A 26,514-nucleotide genomic window follows, 5' to 3' on the forward strand; every position below is an offset into this window, starting at 1 on the left:
TTCTAGCCATAACCGGCTTTGAACCATGATTCATAGCTCTCAGCCTTCTGAGTTGCTAGGATTACAAGCACAAGCCACTGGCACCTGGCATATTAAGGTAAATTTTAATAGATAACTTGATGCAGTTTCCTAAATAGAACAGCTCTCCACACCCCCAATGCCCTCCACTATCCTCTTGGCTCCTCCGCATACAGCACACTGTAGCCACTATAGGCAAGAATCTTGGAATATTTTAGGAACTGTATCTGATAGCAACTGGAAATTAAGTATAAGAGAGTAAAAGCCCTTCGTAATGAAGACAAATCTCCAAAGCACCATCTTTGCTAAGGTACATCCCTTTTGTTAACCCTGCAGGATACCTTTATGTCTTTATTATGGAACTGAGCAAGACCATGTGTCATAGTTTAACTCAGTTTGGATAAAGTAGAAATTAGCACACGTTTGTCAAGTACAATTTAATGCTGTCATGTTGGACCTTACTTTGTGACCGTGGTAGTGTAAAGGAAGGACTTTACAGTTCCACTCCCATCGTCCTCTCCATCCTCAACACCCCTGGTCCAAGATACCTGTACAGTCATCCCTCGCTACATTGCTGTTCATTTATTGGCTTCACTGTATTGTGTGGTTTTGGTTTTGAATGAGTAAATAGGGATCCCTCACCTATCATGGGAGTTACATTCCAGAGACCTCCCCCCTCTGCCCCATCGCCCCATCCCCCTCCCTCCCTCCCTGCGTGATTGGTAAAAATTCTCTAGGTAGCAATAAGTGAACCTCGATAGAGCAAGGGACAACTAACACTGCTACTTCGCAGATTTTCACCTATGGCAGGGGTCTCTGGATCCTAATCCTGTGCTAGGTGACAGATCACTGCATTTTGCACTGATTGCTTGGCATGCACTCTAGTCTCTAGTCCCTGCAACTCAGTTCCAGTGGCTAGATTCTTCTAAACAATATGGCTTCTTCTGAAGTGAATTTAACGTTGCAGCTCCTGTTCAAGACCCTGTAAGACACTCTGTAGCTGCTGTTTGTCTCTTCCTATAGCCTCTGAGTTAACTTACTTACTCCCACCCACTAGCCCCTTGTTCATGCTACAAAAAGACACTGATCTAGCCATGTGCTGGCGGCTCATGCCTATACTCCTAGATTCTCAGGAAGCTGAGATCTGAGGATCATGGTTTGAAGCCAGCTGGGGTAGGAAAGTCCGTGAGACTCTTATCTCCAATGAATCACCCAAAAACCACAAGTGGCACTGTGGCTCAAATGGTAGAGCACTAGTCTTGAGCATAAAAAGCTCAGGGATAGTGCCCAGGTCCCGAGTTCAAGCCCCACAACTGACAAAATGTAAAAAAAAAAAAAAATACAGCCAACTTCCATTTCAGTAGCTATGTGCCCCCACCTTAAGGAGCTGTTCCTCTGTATTTCATGCAGCTCACTTCTGCTTATCCTACATGGGCAAGGGGTTAAAAGGCAATATAGAGCCTTTTCTATCCAACCTTCAATGCTCTCCTACACATGAACGTCTTAGCAGTTATCACAGGTTTGCTTGGGTAGATGGCACAGAAATACAGTGGCAGCAACCAAAGTACCTTTCACTCCACTGTAAGCTGAAGAGATCAGGGAAGAGGGATTTTTGCCCATCACTCTGTCCCCAGAATTCCCTACCACGCCTGCTACACCATAAAAATTCTCAAGAATACTTTTCAAGTCATATATGAATAACTGAACGGACTTGCAGTTTGACTCCACCAGCCATGTCCTGGGGCAGTATAGATGTGAGGTCACTCTACAGCCTTTCTTCACCCACTCCCAGAGCTAAGCATGCTTGCTGTCTCTTAGGTATGATCAAGTGCCAACAATTTTGGATGCCATGGGGCTGATTGGACAAGGCTAGGAGTCTCAGCAGAAATCATTTGCTTCCTTCTCTGAATGTCAGATCAAGCATAGAGGAAGGCAAGAGAATAGGCCACAAAATAGAAGAACTTGGGAACTCGAATGCAACTCTGTGCAGACTGTGGGACAGTCCATGAGGAGCAGTGAGTAGACAGTAGAGTAGCAGTGAGTCTCAATTTAGCCTCATGGGAAATTGGTACTGGCTGCCCGTCTGTGGTAGCTCAGAGGTTTTATAGCACCATTCAATGCAGGATTTCCCCCACATTTATTTCATACCTTATGTTTTCCATGGAAAACTATTCCTTCAGTCAAAGAAGTTCCGGAACTATTTGGCCATGACATTATTTCTCATGTGCAAAGGGATTTCCAAAAGGGAATCTCAAACTTATTGGCTATGGACTGTTTTCCTCTTCCTTCTCCTTTCTTTCTCCTCCCTTCTTTCTTTCTTCCTTCCTGGATTCCTTCCTTCCTTCTTTCCTTCTCTCTCTCTCTACATCTACCCCTCTGTCTCAGTCTCCCTCTTTCGCTTCTTTTCTCTCTTTCCTCCTCCCTCCCTTTTTCCTCATTTCTTTCCTTCCTTTCTCCCTTCCTTGGTAAGATGTCTGGAGACAATTATTCTCTCTTTTTTGTTCTTTCTGAGGCATTGTTCTTTTCCTTTTCCCCTTTCCTTTCCTTTCCGACACATCTTCTGGGACTAATGTTCTTTCTTTATCTCTTTTCTAAAATTGTAATTTGAAGGCTTGATTCACTCAACCAGGTGAGCCACTAAAATGTACCCAGGGATTTATGGTGACATTTACTGTTCTGATGTGGATTATTCTGTTTCCAAAATGGGGGGAAAGAATCCAGGCCACATAGCTTGCAGTTTTTATATGCAGGTGAAGAGGTCCTGCTCTGAGTCTACTTGGTCTCCAGGGGGCTATTAATGCTTCCACAGAGACTGATGACAAGGCAGATTAAAAGCCAGAAGCTGGGAATAATAAAACTGTAAAAATGACAAATTCTTCTTTGGTGTTGGACAAAGATGTTAATAATTTCTAAAACACCATTAACCATAGAAGGGATAATTTCAGCACTTGACATTAACTGAAAACAGACATAATCCTTCCATGGACTGGGCTAATGTTTTCTGTGTCTTAAGGGACTCTCTAGTCACTTATTTGGGATACTAACGTATTCGGAATGACAAAAGAATTAGTCTCTGATCTTGAAAGAATTTCCAGCTTTGAATTGGTAAATCAGATCCAATCAAGATTGGATATTCTAGAGATTTTATAGATAGAGATTTTATAGATAGATGAAATGTGTACATGTGGGTATAATATACACATGCAGATGAGGAAGTATCTATATACAAATAGAGATGGTCACTGCTGTCTAATAAATATAAAAATGATGAGAGTACATTTAAAAGGAAGAAAAATGAAAAAAAGAACATGGCACAGTCATTTCTATATTTCTTTTAAATGCCTTCTTTGTAACATGCAATTTATCATATTGGAGTCACAGAGAGACACCTCATCCAAACAAAACATAGAAAAGATAAAGTCTAAGACTATACATTTAGAGAGCATTTCTATGGTTGAAAAGACAAAATCCAAATGCGTTCCACAGAGGTGTTAATTCTCTTGTTAAGCACACAGACTAAAAGGTGGCAGATGAAGGGTAGAGACAGAAAAGAGAAGAGAGAAGAATATAAGAGAATAAGGAGAGAGGTAAGGAGAGGGGAGAGGAGAGGTGGAACTAGGAAGGATGGGTGTAAGTGCTCAGGCAAGAGAAGAAAGGCTGGCAGAAAGAGAAAAAGCTACAGTTAGCAGACAGTGAAAGTAGGATGAAAAGTAAAGTCATTGCACAGCTGTAACACCCGCAAATGCTTGTGGCCTCTCTACAACAACCTTCACTGATATATAGCAGTTTAAGACACAAATGACAGTACTAATAAGAATGGTTGAGTGGAACGTCTATTAAAAAATAAAAACCTTTAAATTTTGTTTTGTTTTTTGGGTCCAGTCATGGGGCCTGAACTCTGGGCCTGGACACTGTCCTTCAGCTCTTCAGCTCAAGGCTAGCGCTCTACCACTTGAGCCACAGCACCACTTCCAGCTTTTTTCTTTTTGCTTATGTGGTGCTGAGGAATCGAACCCAGGGCCTCAGGCATGCAAGGCAAGCGCTCTACCATTGAGCCACCTTCCCAGCCCCAAACCTTTAAATTTTATTGCAGCAAATGTTGACTTTGCTTTTACAAAGCATGCTTATTCAAAAGTTTTCCACCATACCATATATACTACAAGCCTTTTAAATATCTTGTATATGTATCTATTGAAATGTTAGACATTTCTGGGGTTTTTGTTTTTTGTCAGCTATGGGGCTTAACGCTGGGCCTGGGCGCTGTCCCTCAGCTCTTCAACTCAAGGCGAGTGCTCTATCACTTGAGCCACAGTGCCACTTCTGGTTTTCTGGTGGTTCATTGAAGATAAGAGTCTCACGGACTTTCTTGCCTGGGCTGGCTTTGAACCATGATCCTCAGATCTCAGCCTCCTGAGTATCAGCTAGGTTTACAGGCATGAGTCACCGGTGCCCAGCTTAGACGTTTCTGTTTCTGTTAACCCAAAAGACCTTTCTCCCTAAATATTCAAATATATGTCATCTTTTCACTGGGCATGGGGCTGGATGTGGAGGACTTGGAGGGGAGTATGCAGGGTTCTGGACCTCCAAGAGCACAAACCAGTGGAAGGATCCTAGATAGACTATAATGGAGTGTCTCATTTGGCTAGACTGGTAAGAATGGGAAAAAAGTCATAAATCAGAAATATATTGCCTTTCTGTCTACAGCATTGGTAGTAAAATATAGAACAACTGGTTATGAAAATATGAGAAATAAAAATTGTTTCTTCAAAAAAATAAAAAAAACAAGAAATGTGTTGTGGGCCAAAACTCATACTGTGTGGATACTGTATAGAATTACAGAGCAAGGCTCAGAAGAATTCAAGTTAATGCTAGAGGTTGCAGCCAGAGGTGTGGGAAGAACATGGAAGGAAGAGCTGTAGAAACAGACAAAACCAAGGAACACAGCGCTTTCATTCTGACATGCTTACATGGAGGTGATGGTAAAATATTTGGGGGCACAGCTCTCTAACTTTGGCACTCTTGACATTTGGAGAATTGAGTTGTTTTGGGGGTGGGGTCTGGCAAGGGGTTTCTTCTGAGCGTTTTAGAACGATTGGTAGCATTTTGGCTTTGGTTTACTGCATGTGAGTAGTACGTTCCCTCCTGACTACAGTTTGTAGATTGTATATATATGGAAAAATCATCCTGAATTCTTAGAGTCCACATCTGTGTCCTGTAATTACAAGTTATAAAAGTTGCCCTCTTTTTTTTTTTTGGGGGTCCGGTCGTGGGGCCTGAACTCTGGGCCTGGGCGCTGTCCCTCAGCTCAAGGCTAGCGCTCTACCACTTGAGCCACAGCGCCACTTCCGGCTTTTTCTTTTTGCTTATGTGGTTCTGAGGAATCGAACCCAGGGCCTTGATCATGCAAGGCAAACACTCTACCACTGAGCCACCTTCCCAGCCCAAAGTTGCCCTCTTTTGCCTTTTAGCTTGGGATAAACACAGGAGAGCTATGTATCTCTTCAGTAGGTTGGGTGGGATTTCTGTGTAACTCAGTTTTATGGCTACTTCTCAATATGCAATTGCTGCTGTGTTGGGCTCTGCCTTGTTGGCTACCATCTGAAATATTTTATTTAGTTAGTTAGTTAATTATTGTCGGCCATAGGGCTTGAACTCTGGGTCTGGGCGCTGTCCCTCAGCTCTTCAGCTCAAAGCTAGCGCTCTACCACTGGAGCCACAGCACCACTTCCGGTTTTCCAATTGGGGTGGGGGGGAGAAAGGGGGTATTGGAGATAGGAGTCTCACATCTTTCCTGCCCTGCCCGGGCTGGCTTTAAACCTCAGTCCTCAGATCTCAGCCTCCTGAGTAGCTAGGATTACAGGCGTGAGCCACCGGTGCCCGGCTCATCTGAAATGTTTAATGGGATGCCTTTCTGTCTACAGCATTGGTAGTAAAATATAGAACAACATAGGGTTGGGAGTGGGGGGTACAGTTTCTTTACCCAGCTGGGTCTTCTGACCCTCAGGGGTCAATGCCAATAATAGCCAGTAGATGGCAGCAAAAGATTACCTAAAGTATCATTTAGGCTCTGGCCTCCCCAGGAGTGCAGGGTGTGGCATCTTCATTGTATACTCTGAAACCCAGTTCCTGTAGACTCAAACTCTCCTCCACCCCAATACCCCAGCAGCCACAAGACAGGCCAGCATTGGTAAAAAGCCAAATCCACTATAAATCAGGAGAATGGACTCTTGTAAAAGATCCTTGTTTGAGAAACTAGCCTTATACAGTCTATCCAGCAATGTTCAGGTTAAATCAATTCAGACCTAAGCTGGTAAACTCAAATGGAAGATTTTTATTGGCTCTTGATGATGTCACTCCGTTAAGTGTGGGAGAACTGGTTCTCTAGGTGTGAGGGTTCATTATTCCCTGAAACACCAGGAAACCCTGAGGCTTCTCTGCTCTGTGGAGTGAGGGCCTCCCTGGTAACCAGCTACATACAATGCTTTTCTCAAACAGACTCTATAACAACAGAATGCTCACAAAATACAGGTGGCAAAGTAGGAGCAAGGCAAACACCCTGAGGTAGTGGCTCTCAGTCAGGTGTTGGTAGCTCACACCTGTAATCCTAGCTACATAGGAGGCTGAGATCTGAGGATCCCAATTCAAAGCCAGCCTGGGCAGGATAGTCTGTGAGACGTATCTCCAATAAACCACCAGAACACCAGATGTGATGCTGTGAAAGAGCACAGGGATAGCACCCAGGCCCTGGGTTCAAGCCCCACGACTAATCCCTCTCCCCCACAAAAAAAAAGTAGTAGGTCTCATCTTGGCTGGCCTTTCCATGGGAATGGCCTAGGAGGTTGACTTCATCCATCTGATTATCCCCCTCCATCCCCAGGTTCTGAATACCTGGCATGGTACACCCCAGCCAGCAGGAGATTGGAGAGTTCCCTTTAGAGCCAAATGCCAAGAACCATTGTTGAAAGAGCAAGCTTGGTTCCTGGGTTCATTAAGTCCTCACATCCACTAACTGTTTTAGATTGCTTGTATCTTGGGCCCATTTAAAATAAAACCCCAAACTTAATATGCAAATGGTAGGCCAGGGTTACAATAGGGACCTGATGAAAGAGGTATAAAGCAAAGTTAGATGGTTTGGGGTTTTTTTGGTGGTTGTTTTGGGTCCCTTGAATTGGCATCATTGACATCACTCTCAAAGGTCGGTAATGCTAGCTTGACATTTACTTTCTCAATTGCTGAAAAAAACACTGTGTTTGATTGCCCTCAAACCCTTGCAGGTTGTCTAAGAGGAAGTCATGTGGCATTTGACGTTTGTGTGACCTGAAAAAGTGTTTACATGCAGTTCGCTTAAACCTTGGCAAGTGATCATAGAGACTACATGTTTTCCATAGCCACACTAAACTTGGGAGTGGAAGGCCTCAAACATAACTTAGGGCAAGTCAGTAGTGACCCCATGAAGTCATTTCCATACCCCACTCATGAAAACTCCACCACCTTCACCATGACAGCTACAGTGGAACGAGCTAGGAAGGCCCAAGGTTGTCTTGGACAGCCAGAATAACTAGATGGAGTCAGAGGAGAATGGTCTTGAGGGTATGGCAGAAAGCTGGCCACAACACTCACTTGTCAGCTTATGTGATTGTCCAGACAATCAAACCCCCTCTGTTCATCTCTACTATAAAGAAATTAAAACTATTCCCAGTGAGTTTTCTTAAATACATAAAAACTTAGTTCGGGGCTGATAAATGCTTGACAACTGGTCGTTGAAGTGGGCAAGCTCTGCTTTGCAGCATTGTTCAATTTCCATGGTGCTCCTATGCCTACCAGGGCTGATTTGAGCATGCGTAGTGTGCACTTGCTCACTGCAGACTTGGGAAGAGATGTGCAGCCTTAGGGATGAATTGTTCTGTAACACCTTGTCTACAGCATGCAGCACTCACAGATTATAATCCTCCACCTTTCCCCTTAGAGTAAAAATCTATACTGCCATGAGGCTCTCCCATTTTTAGGTACATACACCAGTGGATTCAGTTCTCAGAACAGTACTGTGAAATTAGTAGGGTATGTTGTCTGAGTTTTCAGATGAGACTCCTTCTGCTCAAAGAGACTGGAACAAAGTGCTTGAGGGCATGTTGCAAATAATTCATAAAATGCATATTGTGGGCGGAATAACAATCTTCAAAGATGGCTGCATCCTATGCATTCTAACGGCTGAAACATGTGGATACTTTGGTTATTGCAGAAACGTCTATGGGATTGCACCGGCAAATAGGGAGATCGTTTTGGATTATCCAAGTGGGCTTAATGTAATGGCAAGGATCTTTAAAAATTGAAGAGGGCTGGGAGCTGGAGGCTCACACTTATAATCCTAGTTACTAAGGAAGCTGAAATCTGAGGATTATGGTTCAAAGCCAGCCCAGGAAAGAAATCTGTGAGACTCTTAACTCCAATTAGCTACTAAATAGCTAGAAATGGAACCGTGGCTCAAGTGGTAGAATGCTAGCTAGCCTTAAGCACAAAAACTCAGGAACAGCACATGGGCCTGAGTTTAAGCCCCAGGAAGAACACAGACACACACACACACACACACACACACACAAATGGAAGAGGGGGTTGGGAAGGTGGCTCAGTGCTAGAGTGATTGCCTTGCATGCATGAAGCCCTGGGTTCGATTCCTCAGCACCACATAAGCAGAAAAAGCCAGAAGTGGTGCTGTGGCTCTAGTGGTAGAGCGCTAGCCTTGAGCTGAAGAGCTGAGGGACAGCACCCAGGCCCAGAATTCAGACTCATGACCAACAAAATTTAAAAAAAAATGGAAGAGGGATCAAAGTTCATTGTGTGTATGAAAATATGATGAAAGTCATTGCTTTGTACCATTAATGTTGGCTGATAAAAAAAAATGGGAGAGAGAGGCACAAAGCAAAATGCAACCAAAGAGGGATACGATGGCCCCTGGCCAGAGAATGTGGACTGTCTGAGGAAGCTGGAAAGTCAAGAAAGTTGATTGTCCCCTATGGCTTCCAGGAACAGATATGGTCCCCTCACACCTTCTGGCCATCAGAACTGTAAGATAATACATGTGTGTTATGCAGGCTCCTAACTTGGTGGTAATTAGTGAATGTACCAATATGAAACTGATTTAATGGGATTTAACCAGATTCTTCATCCCTCAGTCTTAGCTCTTATTCCACCTTTTGGGCAAATGCTTTTTTTTTTTGCTTTTTCTACATTTTTCCTTCCTCCTCATAATTCCTGGCTTCTAGCACTTACCATTCAGTTGGTTGCAATTTTTTTTGCACACCTGTCAGGTTTCTCCCTGATCCCTAAGGGCAAGATTATTCTTGTCACTTTCACAGAATGTTCCACCAGCATAGCTCCTTCCCCCAAATCAGAGCAAATGAACTAGATTCTGAATATGTGAGTGTGTGAATAAATTAAGGACTGAATGGAAGCTGACATTAGCCACAGTACTGCCTCTCATCACCAGCAGGAATCAGGAACTGGCTATAAATGCTACAGAAGGATTGAAAGCAACTCTTGGTAATGTTGTGATTACCCATCCCCCTCCTGCAGTGCATCCTGGGACGTGCAGGAAAGATCAAGACTGTCTTCCCACTTGCTTGCAGAAAAGGCCTTTCCCCAGAGACCAGCGTGCATCTGTTAGTGTCTATTGCACAGGGAGGAGGATTCTGGCTCAGACTGAAAAGAGACAGGCATGATGTATGAGTTCTAGGAGCTTCATTCTCTGCTGTTGGCATCTTTGTCTCAGCCAAGCTCATGATTGGATTTGGGCCTTTAGGCCAGTTGCTTATTTTTATTGTTCTCATTTATCAAATGTGAGAAATACTAGCCTGGTGCTCTGCTTCCTTCTAAGATTTATGAAAAAGAAACAATAGAGCTATGAGTAGGCTTTGAATCCTGTTCCATAATACCCTGAGAGCAGGCATAACCACGTGCTAAGAAGAGGCAGGGCTAAGTAAGAGAGTCCACATTCACATGGGAAATGAAAGTGAATTGACATCAATGTTCCTGTCACATGACAGCCGTGGGATGCTAATCAACTCACTGGGCCTGTTTCCTGCCTTGTAAGATAAGGGTGATGATAGCTCCCATTACTGACCACTTCCAATGTGCCTGGCCTGAGATGGCTGATCTTTGCTATTAGGTAGCTTGTCAATGTCAGAGTCACAACCAGCTGTATAATTTGTGAGCCTAGTGCCCTTGTTCAAAAATTATAAGTGTGTGGTGGGGGATATAGCTCAGTGATGAGTACTTGGTTAGCATGCTCAAGGAACTGGATTTGAATCTCAACACTACGAAGAAACAGATTTCAAGCAGGCAGTCATAGAATGTTAACCAAGAGCCCCTTCTTAGGCTGCACATCAGGAAGCTAGTCCTGACCAGAATTAGCACACAAATCCTGGCAGTCTGCTCTTAGAGCCTTCTGTCTTTTCATCTATGCTACAATGGCTGTCATGTAAGGTTGCTGTGAAATGGACATTAAGACTCCCAAGGCATTCCTGGCTGACATGACAGTGAATATGGATGTCAAAGTAGAGCATATAAGGAGTACAAGGAAGGAATGAGAATCCTTTGTGGCTCTAGCTTTGGTTGCTTGGAGGAAACAAATACAATTATACTGGTAGATCATACTAGCTACACATGGTGACAGTCTCTGAGGGCCAACCCAAAGCCCTTACACTTCATGCTGCCCATGGAATGGAGCGCTGGGAGGTTTAGAAGCAGAACAGGTCAGAGCAGTATCCCTGGGAAGGAGTGTGGAGCAGACTTGGAGAGAATAAGGATATTCCTTAAGGAAGCTATGACAGCAGCCTTTGGCCCTCCATAACATGGAGTGAAACCAGTGAAAAGAAGACAAGTGAACAATGTAGGTGTAAAGAGAAAATGATGATTGGACTATAATGTGGATATTGGGAATGGGGCAGGGACAGGATGCCTGCTGATTGGGCTTTTTGTTTGAGGAGGATAACAGGCCTGTTTTGGCTTGTCATCACATACAGTGTATACCTTTGAGCACATAAGTAAAAAACTCGTTAGGAAGTTTAAAAAAGGACACTAATTTCCGAAAAAGAACAGCTGTTACTGGCCATAAACACAACCATTTCTCAATTTTCTTTGCTACGCAAATATTTCTTTCCAAGTTTCAGAGGCATCATCAGTTTTCTGCTTATGTTCCTCCCATATAATTATATCATATAATAATAGTAATAACAATGGTAAACTCCAGAGGAAACAAACAATGCAATTAGAACCAAACATGAGCAGAAAGAAAAGGTCTACATCTCTCTAAGATTCTTCTGTCAAAGGAGGTAGGAGATGGTAGAGGGGGATGTCTTAAACCCACCTGCCAGGATTCAAGGACCCAGCTCCCACTGACCAACAATGCAATTTTGGACAAGTTAGATATCCCAGTTTCCTTCCCAAAGTGGAGCAACTACACTGGCCCTCATCTTAGTCACTGAATCACTGTTTTTTTTTTTTTTGAGGATTAAATGAGAAATGTTCGGATTAGACTAGTTTCCAACATGCAATAAGTGCAATGCAAATGTCAGCTGTCATTCTCTTCTCATTCTCTACCATGACCCCAAATGACATTGAAAATCAGAAACCACCATATAAAATTTTTATTTTACTATCACTACTATACTTCAGTTCACAAAACAGACAGAAAATGCCATGGGGTTAGGCATGACAGTTCTAGAAGCCTAGAAGGAAAGGGCAAATGGGCTCTCAAGGCCATAAACAAAGGCCTGCAGCCAAATATGGTAAATTGAAGAGGGCCACAAGAAATTCAGAAGGAGAACCAGGTCTCTAGCTGGTTCTGAACATGAACTCTCCAAGTTAATAACAATGTCCCTACTTTTGATTCTTCAGGGTTCAAGTCCTGCCATCCTGATCCAGTCATTATCCATTCAGTAAGCAGCATTCATTCTAAGTGATGTTGCTAAGTACTTCAGGTACAAACAAATAAGACTTGGCTCATTATTGAGGAGACCCAGCCTGGCATGTAGAGAAGATAAGGTATAAGCCATGAAGACGCCAGAGTCAGATATCACAACAAAAGACTTCCTAAGACAATAGGTACAAGGACTGTATCCTACCTCCGGGGGTTTCAGCTTCACACAGCCAACATGTATAGCACAAATCTGTAGAGAGATGGAGAACCTTCTAGATTATGGAAATGAGTATCTGTATGCAAATGGTATGTATGTGGTTCTCACATGATTTTCAACACTCATAAAATATATGTGTCAAAATGAATGCGTTTTGGTTTATGTAAATAACCTCAATCCAATACACTAAGTTCTGAAAGGAGAGGCACCATGTTAGCATCCTTCCTGGCATACTAGACTCTCCCTAATACACTGCTGATGAAGCTGAGGAAACTATACATTTTCCCAGGAGCCAGCTGAATATTGCTCCTGATTATGAGCTCTGCCTTTGTGTGACCACAAGAACAGCACAGGCTCCCCGATCAGAACACTGTGTTTATGGCAAAGCCAGCTCTGAGTTTCTCAAGTTCCTTTGTTATGTTGGTGACTCCCATTTGCTCATGGAACTAGTTGTCCACAACCTTTGCGAAGGCTTTGTGAAGGCCACATCTCCCTCCTCCTTACCTTCCTCCCTCCTCTTTGCCTCCTTCCTCCTCTTCAGTTTTCTCCTCTTCATTTCTCTCTTTCCCGCTCTGGCAGGGTGTAGAAACCCCTCCAAACAGAAGAGGCCTGAAATGTGTGTGTGTGTGTGTGTGTGTGTGTGTGTACATAAGCAGGCAGGTAAAGTTGCTATGAAATCTGCCAAAGGGCTGAGTTTCCCTTTTCAGGGTAGGGTGGTAGCCACTTATGACTTAAGAAAAATAAAATATGCTTTCAGTAAGGTGGGTTTCAAATATTGTACTAGAAAGTGATTCATTATCTGGAATTCCATTGTAATTGAGAACTCTGCATTTTTATTAGTGGAATCTGTTCACCTCTCCCTCAGGGTGTGATGGGAAATGGTGGGAGAGATGAGAATACACAGTATTTCTTGAAGCCCCCACTCAGCACTCTCAGAGAACGAAAGCATGGAGCAAGCCTACACATTTTCCTTCTCCAGGATCATCAGCATGAAGGCCTAGGAAACAGGAACAATAGAGACTGCAGAGCAGAACCTTCTCTGCTCTGCTTCAGTGGCATGATTACCCAATTATTCAAGTGGGAAACAGGTGGTTGGCAAACATGAGAAGGAAGAGTGACGAAAAATATGCTGCATTCTCTATCCACCTCCCACTCCTTACCATCCCCCATGCTGCCCAGCCATTTAAGGCAGGCAAGCAGGAGTACCTGGGGATTATAGGCACTGAGATCAGCGGCCAAGAGGGGAGCAAGGTAACACCTCTGCCCTGCGGGTCTCACCCATTTTTCTGAACATCCACCCATCCACCACCCACATGAGCCCTTCTCTCTCAGCACCCCCATTTCAGTTCCCTCATTGGCCCTTTACTCATAAGAGAACTCCATGGAAAGAAAAACAGTCCTGAATACAACTGGATGCTTAAACCCCAGGAAACCCCAGCTCCTCCCCTATGGGGCCCCTAGGCCCGCTGCCACCTTCCTGAGCTGGACACTTATTTCCAAGCTCACTGCATTCCCAGAGACCTTGGGCAAGTCACTTACCATGTGCCTCATTTCTTCCCTTCTGCCTGCCTGGTGACACGCTCACGGGGCTCTCTTGGGAGGTAAAAATGAGCTAGGAAAAGGATGAAAGACCTTAGCGCTTTTATAGTGGTTCAGCCTGGCCACAGGTGCTTCTACTTAAAAACAAAACAAAATAAAAACCTACACATGCGTACTCAGACACTCACGCGAATCCACACAACACGGTAAGATGCCAGAAGCAATTTTCTTACTTCCCTGAAAAGAAGAAGTGGTTCACCAAAATGTAATGTTGTGCTCACGTTTACAAGGAAATATCAAAGAGATAGCTGCTGTAATGGGAGGGGGGGCGGGAGGGCAGGGGGAGAGCTGACTTACTAAACTTGGTAGGCTACAAGTATATTTTAGATAAGGGTCCGTTGCACATTGATCTAAGATTAATTTGCTTTAGAATAGTTAAGAGACAGAACATGGGCAATAACTGCTCTCCTTCCCCAGTACACTGCTTCACTTGCAAATGAGCAGGAAGTCCCCCTCTTCCAGCAGGCCTCTGGGCGGTGCCTTTCACTTCCTTCCAAAGGTGTTTTCTTACTAAAGAGACCTCAAGCCCTGGCTCACATTCTTGTTCTTTTAAGGGCATTCTGAACTGCTGTTGTATTACTTTTTTTGTGTGAAAAAAACTTCTTGAGCAGAAAAAGAAATGATGCACTTTTCAATGTATAATGTAAAGATAGAAAAGATGAAGGTTAAGTATAAACATTTAAAAGCAATAGAAAAGTAATGTTTCACCATCTGCCACACTCACTACCCATGACGCTGAGGCCAGCTGGAGCAGAAAAGTCCTCAAGACTCCATTTTCAGTAAATTAGCAAAAGCTGGGTTGCAGGCATGGCTCAAATGGTAGAGCACCAGCTGTGAGCAAGCCCTGAAGCAGGCAAAGAAAAAAAAGTAAACTTTGCTTCTAGAACAAACATAAAATTTCCATATGGATTCTCCATGCTCTTTTCCCCAGAGGTAAACTGTTGGTCTTACTTTGAATTTCCTTCTGGAAATTAACTCTGAGGATCTCATCTATTTTCATTACACAAGGTGGAAAAGGAGTCATATAGTATTTGTGAGGCTTTTTTTTCCACTCAAGTGAATATTTTGAGCTTCATAGCATTATGACTAAGTGAGGCTCAGTCTTCTAAGGGCTATATAGTTTTCCATTATTTATCATATATTTAATTAATCTTTGAAATAAAATTCACTTATCTTGATTCTAGCTCTTGTTCCTATTAGGAAAGCTATAGAGGAGAAGCTAGGTATGTGCATACATACCCGATTAGATGAGTCTGTCTCTGAGTAAATGGCCAAGTCTGGCTGTAGAGAAGTAATATGAACAAGAAATGCTGTTTTAATGGCTAAAATCTCAGCTACCTCTAAACAATTTATACTACCAACAATCTACCATCTACACTTCCAACTACCAACAAAGGCATGTGAGGGCTGCTTCCGCTTCTTCCTTGCATTCTGGACACTTGGAGCGATTGCTCAACTCTTTCATTTTTGTCTGTGGGAAAGAGAAGTCCTCCTTGTTTGATTTGCATTTGAAAGCCGACCCTATAGAGTCTTCATCCAATCAGGATCCTGGTTCAGTGAAGAAAGGCTTACAGGCCAAACTTTTGAAGCTTGATAGTACTAAATACAATCCTAGCTCAGCTGTTGGATCACTTTGTTCTAAGAAACCTCAGGGTTTTCCATCTTTAAAACAAGAATCCTTATGACCAAGGTTATGGGGTTTGAGAGGATGCAATAAAGCATTACAACTGTTATAACAAATGTTAATGTTTTCCATCAAAGCAAAATATGTGTTTACGTGCTCATATAGTCTATGTATTTGAATATATTTATAAACTTTATGCTTTAAATTTGGTTTCAACTTAGTCAATTGCTGATTTTATATATAGAGAGAGATTATATATAGTGTATATATATATATATATATATGGAGAGAGAGAGAGATTGTTGTTGTTCTATTCCCGAGGCTTGAACTCAGGGCATGGGCACTGTCCCTGAACTTCTTTTACTCAAGCCTAGCACTCTACCACTTGAGCCACAGCTACACTTCTGGCTTTTGTTGGTAATATATTGGAGATAAACGTCTCACAGTCTTTCCTGCCCAGGCTGGCTTTGAACCAGAATCACCAGATCTCAGCCTCCTGAGCAGCCAGAATTACACATGTAAACCACGGGTGTCCAGCTCTGATGATATTTTTTTTTTTTACTTTTTTTTTTTGTCGGTCGTGGGGCTTGAACTCTGGGCCTGGGCGCTGTCCCTCAGCTCTTCAGCTCAAGGCGAGCGCTCTACCACTTGAGCTACAGCGCCACTTCCGGTTTTCTGGTGGTTTATTGGAGATAGGAGTCTCACGGTCTCTCCTGCCCGGGCTGGCTTTGAACCGCGATTCTCAGATCTCAGCCTCCTGAGTAGCTAGGATTACAGGCGTGAGCCACCAGCGCCCAGCCTGATGATATTTTTATAACATGTTGAAGCTCACATACTTCTCAGTTGCATCCCCATGATTGAGGTAGGGAAATGAAAATAAAATGGTGACAAATAAAAGGACACCGAATGGTTGGCTTCACTAACTAAGCAACCTTGGGCATGTTACTTCTCTGAGTCCTGTTCTATTCTGTGTAGGGGTGTTCATTAGCAAAACACAAGGTGCAGCAATGTGGTTAGGGTAACTTTAAAACATTTAAGGTAGTACCCTGGCAAGTGCTGGATGGCTCATAGGCTCCTTGTTGTCTTAGTTATTACACACACACACATACACACACACACACACACACACACACACACACACACAGAGCAAGAGAGAGCTCAGCCTGCTTAACCCAGCAGGTTAAGAGGTAAGTTGAATCTCCATCGCTAAAACAAATATTTATAAGCACAAACTAGATGCCATGTTAGTAGCAGACCCTTTGGGCTCATACAACTGCAGGAAGGACCTGTAGAAGACCAATGTTCCACTTCCTGGTGCATGTTGTGGGGTGGTGGTCATGAAATCCAAGGCTTTTCCGTGGTGGTAGGGTCTAGCATGCTGGGCAAGGGTTTTACCACTGAGTGGTATGGCCCTGTTGGAGTGCAGGGCCTTACATACTAGGCAAGAACTTTACCATTGAGTGGTATCCCTCAACTCTGCTGGTCCACTTTTGAAATACAACTAGATCCGGCTGTGCTCAAGAGACAGATTGAGTGACCAGCCTGGTAATTTTTAATCTCCTCTAAAGAGATGAGGTACAATCCCATTCTCTATGATTAATGAAAAAAAGGTCAAAACAAGAAGAAAATACACTCATGCTCTGAGGAGTGGGAGGAGGCAACTCTATTCTGAATAATGCCTGCCAAATTTTACCTTGGAAGATTTTCCTTCTTGGAAGCAGTATGTACACTGACTGAATTCTACAATGTTGCTCCAATGACAGAGGAGTTCTGGGAAGTAGGCATGGTGTGGCTGTGGGTTCCCTGTGTCCTTCATCCCTCCACAGAATCTCACTCATGTGTGTGCATGGCAGGCACACATTCATTTCACTGAATCTCCTATAACCAAGGAACATCTTTTTTTTCTTTTTTCTTTTTTTTGGTCAGTCATGGGGCTTGAACCCTAGGCCTGGGTGCTGTTCCTCAGCTCTTCAGCTCAAGGCTAGCACGCTACCACTTGAGCACAGTGCCACTTCCGGTTTTCTGGTGGTTTATTGGAGATAAGAGGCTCATGGACTTTCCTGTCCGGGTTGGCTTTGAACAACAATCCTCAGATCTCAGCCTCCTGAGTAGCTAGGATTACAGGTGTGAGTCACCAGCACCCAGCTAGGAAGATCTTTTTCTAAACACAGTGAAACTATCCGAATAGGAAACAGATATCTTAAAGAACACGTCTTAAAAAAAAAAAAAAAAGCAGAACTTTCTGGTGGAGAAACCTGTCAGATAATACCTTAATCAAATGATCAAAGTGACCATTTCCAGTCATGAAATGAACAAGTTCATGTGCCTCCTGGTGTGAGACACAGAGAAGGTCCCAGAGTCCCTTGTGCAATATTCCTGCCAAAAAGTGAAAGCTTAAATCTAATCACGAGGAAACATCAGCCTACCCTCAATCAAAAGAAATTCCACAGAACAACTGGCCTGTCTTCAAAATATGAATGCTTTGGAAGATGAAGAGAGGCTGAGGAAGTCCTAAATTAAAAGACACTAACAGGATGGCACAACTAAATGTGATGCATGATCCTGGTCTGGAGTCTGGACTAGAAAAATAAATTGTTGGAAAGATGTTATCGGGCCAATAGAGAACATTTGAATAAGGTCTGTAGATTAGATTATCAGGATTGCGACAAAATGTCATTTCCTGGCACTGATAGTTGTATTCTAGCTATGTCGGAGAATGTCTTTGTTGTTAGAAAATACAAACCTAGAATTCACAGCTTATTCTCAAGTGTTTTTGCAAAACAGGTGAACTGGTATGTAGGTGGATAAATAGATAAGAAAAATAAAGAAAATTGGTAAAATATTAACAATTGGTAAATCCAGGTGAAAAGCATACAAGATTTAGTACAATTAATATATGCTAATAAAAACATTTAAATATACAGGAGTCTGTCAGTATTATTTGTTCAGCTTTTTTTTTAAGTTTAAAGTGATTCCAAGATGAAACTTTTTAAACATTCTGGTGATTCCAACCATGGTGCATGTTACAAAGGTGCTGATGATTGTTCAAGCATCCATTTCTCAGATTTGAAATCACGTACCTGGTTTCCTAAGACAATTTACTCATTTATGAAAATGGCTACTTCAACATTTCTTTCTTCTTCTTTGTTTCTCCTCATGAGTGAATGATCATCACCACCATTGCCACTACATCCACGTACCATGTGCAAAAACATGCCACAGTTGAAAGCAAGGATGTTTCATTTGTGGTCTTGCCTCAGCTAGCTAATCAAATGAATACCCACGGAGCCTAGCATAGTATTGCATGTCTGTAGTTCTAGCACTCCAGAAGCTGAGGCAGGAGCATAAAGGTTTTGAAGACACAGTCTTGGCTACAGAGTGAGTTAAAGAGCAGCCTGGCCTATATAACAAGACCCTGTCTCAAAAACAAAAACCCCAAAGAGCAAAAATGTCTACCCTCTCTATTCTGGTTGTATCTTATAAATGGAATCATATATAATATATGGTCTTTTGTAACTGGCTTTCTTTACTTTGAATAACTTTTCCATGCTTCTTCCTGGGTGTAGCATAGTTCCATAGATCATATCTTCTTGTGGCTGAACAATGTCCTATTGTGTAACTAGACCCCATTTCCTAGTCATTCATCCACTGATGGACATTTGAATTTGTTTCTACTTTTTGGCTATTGTAATCAATGCTACTATGAACAACTGTACAAGTATTTGAATATCTGATTTCACATCTTTGGGGTATACCCATAGGAGTGGAACTGCTGAATTGTGTGTGTGTGTGTGTGTGTGTGTGTGTGTGGTGGGGATGAAACCCAGTACCTTATTCATAGTGGGCTAAGCAAGTGCTCTACCAGTAAAGTACATTCCTAGTACTTGGGGTTGCTTTTTTGTTCTTATCATATTTACCAACTCAGAAAATCGAGTACTAATTGTTGTAAGGTACATGATATGATAGTGGAATTCAAGTGGCCTGTTGCTGGTACTTTTGTTTCCCTGGGTTTGGATTTTGTGAGACAGTGACATCCTTCACTTCTTGCATTGGTGAAAATTATATCTACTGTTTCTACGTTAGATGCAAAATAAATGCCAGGATGAAATATTGTAGGATGGGATTCTTCCTCCTGGGAAGGCTTCTGTGAATGCAAACATAAGAGAGAATTGGGGAGATGGGTGGAGAAGCTGGTAAAGGTTTCCTTCTTTCATTGGCCTTGGTACATACCAGGCAATTCCTAAGTGCATGTAAGCTGAGAGTTATATGGGCAGCCCTTGAATGGGAAAAGGTAGTAACCAGGCAGAAAGAATAACAGAAGAGAGCTAGTATATGCACCTCACACAAGCTCTAGTAAAAGGTGTTGAGTACACAAGGTCAACAGCTCCAGGGGCAAGTAGGCTCAGATTGAAGGCTTTCATGAATTGAAGAGACCAAACTATCCCATGCATACAACCAGACTGATCCACTAATGCAAGGAAAGGGTTACAGATGAGGAGCCTAGAAAACTTCCAAGAGGGTTGATAACTGCAATGTCAGGGATGAGATGACTCAAGCAGCCCTAGGAAGCACTAGAAGTCAACTAGGAAAGTTCCTTTCCTATGGGTCAAAAGAACAGGGACATGACATGGGGTCTCTCTCTCTCTCTCTCTCTCTCCATCTGTATTCTGAGTATAAGTGTGGCTAAGTGTTAGATCTGCAAGTCTGGGACTCAATTGGAGAGGCTAGTAAAGGGAGGAATGAAGAATTCTACTAACGCCACTGGCTCTACTAGAGAACCCTGGTCCAGAACATACCTCTTTCCCAGATGGGTTAGGGCTGTGGCTAAGGATACCAAGACCCAGTAGCTGATGGTCATGCTGTCCATATCAATGTATGTTTGACCTCTTGTATGATTGAGAAGCCTATTATCTTCTTTTGTTTGGTTCATTCGTACTTGCACTTTAAAATGTGTTTTCTTCTATGTTTGTATTTCTTTTTCCTGTGTGTTAAGGAAAAAAAATATTCTTCTGAAAATTGCCATCACTTTCCCTACTGAACAGGGAAAAACAGTAAGTTTCCACACCTGTGCAGTCCTGGTGGCCATTATGAGGAAGGTACAGGAGAGGGCCCCAGAGTAGATGGGCCTATGCTGGGTAAAAGCCAGTAGTACTAGAGACACACAGGAAATGAGGATCTGAATGGGTAGACTGGCTTTATAATTTAGGAGACACTGTACAAAAGGAAAATCCAAGGCATTTGTCCATCATCTTAAGACTGTCACAGTGGCAGCAGCACAGAAGAGCGTTAAATTGAGTGCTTTCCTGCACATGGGGCCCACTGCCAATGCACAGGCTACAAACCCACACTGGCAAACCCAGAGAGGTCAGATCATCATGGCCAGTCAAGAAGGTTGATCCTGACCTACCTACACCTCCTCCCCAAATTTGAAGCATTGTCTATTACCTCTACTTTATTTTCATCACCTATAAGCCATTAACCACCTTTTGTTAGTGATCTGATCTAAATCTCATAAAAAGGCTTCAGCAGGGCTAGAGATGTAGTTTAGTGGTAGAGCTTAGCATGTGTGAGGCCCTGTGTTCTATTCCCAGTATTGCAAACACACACACACACACACACACACACTAGCTTTGCCATCCATAAAACTACATTAAAGTACATGAACACTGATTATTGCTAATGACAATTCTGTTTCACAATAGAATAAAATAAAAGCTTGTAATTTTTTTAACATAGAAAGCTGTTGGGAGTTTAGAATATATAATGCCTTTCCTTTCAATGTATTATTTTACTTACTAATTTTGAACCATTATAATGAGTACTGGGAAAAATATTAAAGTGGGAGAAAGCTGTGGGAATCTACCAACATTCAGATTACAAAAGTCCCTTTATTGACAATTCATAGACTTATGTAGGAGAAAGCAAATAGCAGCTTGAATTGCTGTAATGAAATAATTTGCAAACTGGAGCAGGCACATATTCAAAGTATATGATAAGAGATTATAGTGATTGTTTTAAAGGTTCTTATTTTGATTTCTACTTTTTGGTGCTGAGGATTGAGCTCAGGGCTTTACACATGCTGAGCACAGGTCTACCCCCTGAGCTACAACCCAGCCCTGTTTTAACCTGTGTTGCTTGTTTGTGTTTTTGTCAGTAACAGGGCTTGAACTCTGGGCTTAAACATTTCCCTGAGCTCTTTTGCTCAAGGTTAGCACTCTACTACTTTGAGCCACAGCTCCACTGCCAGTTCTTGTGTGGTTACTTGGAGATAGGGTCTCATGGACTTTCCTACTGGGGCTGGCTTTAAACTGTGATCCTTAGATCTCATCCTCCTGAGTAACTAGGATTATAGGCACGAACCACCAGGACCCAGCTTGTTTTAAAATTTTAATGGTATTCTAAGCTAGAAGATTTGTGGAGACAGAATAATAATTTCATACCTATCTAGCCTATAACAAAATCTGAAGACCTTAGGATTTGTGTGGAGGGGGGGGGAGTGAGGAGAGTACAATGAAGCAAAATGTGACAATGGCAGCTTTCAAACCAGCAGGTCTGATTTCACACCCTGCCACGTTGGCTTCCATAATAGGGCCTTGGGTGTGTCCTTAATCCCACTAGGGCACCTTTATCTGCAAAGTAAGGGAAATAACCCTGAGTTCTATGAAGCTTAAAGAGATACTGCTTGAAGTACTGGAAAAATGCCTGCTGTTCATTTTGCTCTTATGACAGCTGGGTTTGATAAAATGATATTATTCTACAACTTGGCCCTTGTCTGCCTCTCCACACTTGGTTTCCTCTCACTTTCCCTTATCCCATGCAAGCTCCTGCCACAGGATGCTCCTCCATGCTCCCTCGATGACTCAAAAGATTCTCCACCTTTGAGATGGTTCCCCTGGCTGTTTGGAAGCTAAGTAACCACTTGGAGGGGATGTTGCAGAGGCAAAGTGAAGCCACCACGGAAAGGAAACCAAACCGGCTTCGAGATTCCATCAGCTCAATAAAGCACACTGGACAATTAGCACCACCACATTCCACATTCTCCATGGTGTTCCTCTTCTTTTGGCTTCCTCAATTTTCTCCACCATTTTCCTCACACTGGCAGAGGGAGTCTTGTGTTCCCTTGCACAGTACATGACCTGGAGCCAGCTGGCCTGGGAGGCTGGGGAGGGAGAGAGGTGAGGATGAAGAATCTGGGAGGAGGAACTGGGAAGGTAGCTTAGCGGTAGAGTGCTTGCCTAGCATGCATGAAGCCCTAGGTTCGATTCCTCAGAACCACATAACAGACAAGGCTGGAAGTGGCACTGTGGCTCAAGTGGTAGAGTGCTAGCCTTGAGCAAAAGAACCTCAGGGACAGTGCACAGGCCCTGAGTTCAAGCCCCAGGACTGGTGAAAAAAGGGAGAGAGAGAGAGAGAGAGAGAGAGAGAGAGAGAGAGAGAGAGAGAATGGGGAGGAAGATCTATTAGGTAACTTGAAGGTAGGGGTGGCTTTCAGGGAGGACATAGAGTTGGAATATAGACTGGATGCTTGATCTAGAACAAATCTCTTCCATGCTCCAAGCCTGGGATTCTTTAGTAGCAGAAGGCGATCAGTAACCCATGGCATGGAATGAGAATTGAGCCAGGTCCTGTGTGAGATCTCGCTAGTGTCTGAAATATCCTTTCTGCCTATCACAAAGGGCCCGTGGGCTAAGTGGATTTAGATTCCATGCTCATGTGGAAAGGGGGAGCTTAGCTGTAAGGGAGGGCAGAAGGAACAGGTTTGGACTGGAGGGCTCCCAGGGGAATGTGGGTTTCAAGCAGGTGGGGGTAGGCAGCAAGAGGCCGTGAGCCAAGACAAAGGGACCTGCACTTGAGTAAGCAAAGAGCTGAGAGACATTCAGTGCTTCCTGTTCCTCTGTTCCTCCTTTTCCTTCTTCTGGTCAATACTCAGCACAAAATTAAATAAATTTGAAAACAATAGAAGTAATTTTCATGAACTGCTCTAGTAGCTGTTTCCTCATCATTCAAAATAGCCATAATTCTGGCTCAGGCCTGCCCTGGAAAACTAACACACGATGTCCCCTCACATCTCTTCCTGATTCCATGCAGCCCAGACTTGGATGGGGGCCACCTTTCCACATGGGCTCTGTTGACATACATTTCACAGGGTGTTGTGGCCAGAAGTGAAGGACAATCTGGGCATTTGCCCCCTAAGTTCTTGGCTTATTTTTCACTGGAGAGCTCTGAAGTTGGAGTGGCCCATGAAATAGAGAGTGGCTGAGGCCATTTTGGAGGTAAGCTTTTTGCCTCTCCAAGCATGCCTCTGTTCTTTAAATTGGCCCTGAGCTCCTGTCTCAATCATTATAGTGTCCAGCACATACCAGTGATAGCTTCCCTAAAACACAAATCATTGCTGGCCTGTGGAACATTAATACTGTGTGTTTGACTGTCTGGAGAAGAAAATGTGACTGGAGTCATGGGTTCAGGAGCGTAAGAAAGTCAATTGAATGCAGCCATAGCAATATCGAGAAAAATACTATCTACCTGGTATTGTAAAACAAACAAACAAACAAAGTAGCCGCCCCCCCTCACATTCTTTGTGGTGTTTCTCAGGCACAGACTTGGGGAAAGGAAAAGAGGTGAAGATATGAATGTGCCCCTTAGCATTAATAAATAATAAGGGTTATCAGCTGAGTTATTCCAAGTTGGATCCATTCACTTTAGCTGGCCCAACTGAAAATCTCTCTTCCTGGAGAGAGTTACAGGGTATGAAAGAAAGCAATGAATAGAAAGCTTCTACTGTGAGGTCTGACTCTTAGGAGGCATCAACCAAAGGAAGATATGATGTATCTGCTGTGAAACTAACAAAAGATCTCATTTTTATTGATAATTGACCAAATAATCATAATAATATATCCCAATATATTATCCAGAAATAAAATGCATTCTTTATAACTATTAAGACATCAGAAACTTGTAATTATACCCAAATATTAAAATGTGTCTTTAAAACTGTGTATTCACAATAAATACAGAACAGAAAGCTTGCTAATGGTCACATGCAGTACTGAGCAATTCACCTCCCCACAACTTTGTCAAGATAGGGTTCAGTTGATCCATTCCACAGAAGACAAAGACTTAGGCACTGAAAAATTAATATAAGAGTCCCACTAGTCTCTTTTAAGACTTTTCCTTTTGTTTGCTTACCCTTCCTGTACAATTCTCCTTACCAGTTAGCACGTTAAGCCTAAGTATACTGGATTCTTTCCTCCAGAGGTTTGTCTCCATCACATACCCGCTTTCTATCTACTCACACTGCCCTCTATCCATAGCTACATATGATGGATGGAAAGATGCTTGTTACCAAAGGAGAGAAGTCCAGATGTTTACGGATTTCCACTCCTCCAGTTCCTTTGGTGACATGGCTTCCTAAAGACATAATTTTCCTAAGGCAAAACAGCAGCAAGGAGAGTGATGCTTGCTAGTGACAGGAGACCTGATAACAAAGAAACGGATTTTTGACAGCAGCTGAGTGAAGGGGAATGGAATCAAAGAACCCATAAAAATGGTGTCAATGTAGCTGCAGCTGCCAGCAGAACAGGCCAGAAAGTCACTCTGCAAGCTCTTTTCTGTGCTTCCTCCATGAAGTAGAATCCCCTCCCCAGCATGTCAATATAGAGCAGGAGTGAGGGGCAGGGGTGGCTGTGTTACCAGAGAGGTGACATCTGGTGCGTGCATGAACTGGTCCAGGGCCCCATGCCCAGGGCAGGAAGTCAGCTACTCAGGAGCATTCACTGGGGAACTAGACAGTCACCTGCTCCTGCACAGCCCCCTCCACCTCCTTCCTCCCCAGGAAAAAGGAAGTCAAGTCAATGAAGAAAATGGAGAAGTCTAAGCTGCTTGAGAAGTGACAGTTTTAGGGTCTATATAGCAGTTGTCAACTCTAATCCCCAGTGAGAGAAAAGCCGTTGTTATAAAAATGATGATTTAGAAAAGGCTCTGAAAACATTTCCTCAGGACACAGACAGGGGGAAGAAATATTTTATACACTGTTTTGCATCTCAAAACTAATTGCAGCGTGGTCTTTTGCTAATCAGCAGGTCTTTCTATCTTCATGTGCCTTTCGCAGGCACAGGCATGATAATTGTAAGTAATTTTCAGTAGCGAGTGGGTCACTGGTATTCACACTCAGGTGCCATTTTGAAAAAGGCTTCTCTATACCTGAATCTTTCATATTTCCAGATGTATCTCTGAAATGGCCTCAAACCATATTGCTCAACATGTGAATTTCATGTTGGGATATTTGAGAGAATAGGATTGGAAGGCTTTCCAATCAACCTGGGCCTCTTTGGCAAGCACTTCTAATTTATGAAAACAAGAAACAGGAAGGTAAAGAACCTCCTCATTGTTAGGCTCCAAGTCCATAGCAGCGCTTGAACTTGACTTTTTTTTTTTAAGGGAGAAGCAAGCGTTGTGCTCTCTCAACTCCAAATTACCTTCCAGCTAGCAAACAGTACGACTTGAGTGTTCACAAAAATTACAGCAATGAAAAATATGAATGCTACAGCGATGAAACTTTAAAAAAGAAAACCACTTAAAGATTTTTTTTTTTTAACGAACCACCCAAACCAAGGGGAACGCAAGCCAGGAAGACAAAGAGGACCGGGTGGGGCGAATGCCCTCCACTGGTCTGAAAGCTGAGTCACAGAAATCAGACCCCTGCAGTGGGCGAGGCTCTGGTACCAGGGCCACCGCGCCCTACCTTGGGGTTGTCTGCAGCAGACAAAGCCCTTCTCTGTAGAGGAATGCCCGAAGTCCCCAAACTACCACCTGGACCATTTTTTAGTTATTCTTCATTGGGTTTGAGGCACGGCTGCAAAAATTCATTGTAATATTAACACACACACACACACACACACACACACACACACACGAGGGCAAAGAAAATGCGTTATAAGGAAGGGATGGAAGATGGGCTTTGACTCCTTTTCTTTTTCTATCATCCCTGCGGTTAGGGTGATCCGGTGGATATGGGGGTGAGTGGGGGAGGGGGGTGGGGGAGGGGGAAGGCTCTCCTCTTGCCCCAAAGCCCTCCAGACGCTGTTCCGTAGACGCGGCGCGAAGGAGTTAAGCGAGCCTGCGGGTGACATCACCTCATTTACA

General features: G+C 43.2%; 1 long non-coding RNA gene across 1 annotated transcript; it reads right to left on the reverse strand.

Moving 5' to 3' along the window:
* Window positions 1-12,977: 12,977 nt before the first annotated feature.
* Window positions 12,978-14,145, reverse strand: LOC105997672. The gene is made up of 3 exons (XR_001175658.1): window positions 13,865-14,145; window positions 13,689-13,761; window positions 12,978-13,146 (listed from the first exon to the last, which is right to left on the reverse strand). It is a non-coding gene; the product is annotated as an uncharacterized LOC105997672 (long non-coding RNA).
* Window positions 14,146-26,514: the final 12,369 nt, after the last annotated feature.

Source organism: Dipodomys ordii, unplaced genomic scaffold, assembly GCF_000151885.1.
Source record: "Dipodomys ordii isolate 6190 unplaced genomic scaffold, Dord_2.0 Scaffold150, whole genome shotgun sequence".
NCBI classification, from domain to species: Eukaryota; Metazoa; Chordata; class Mammalia; order Rodentia; family Heteromyidae; genus Dipodomys; species Dipodomys ordii.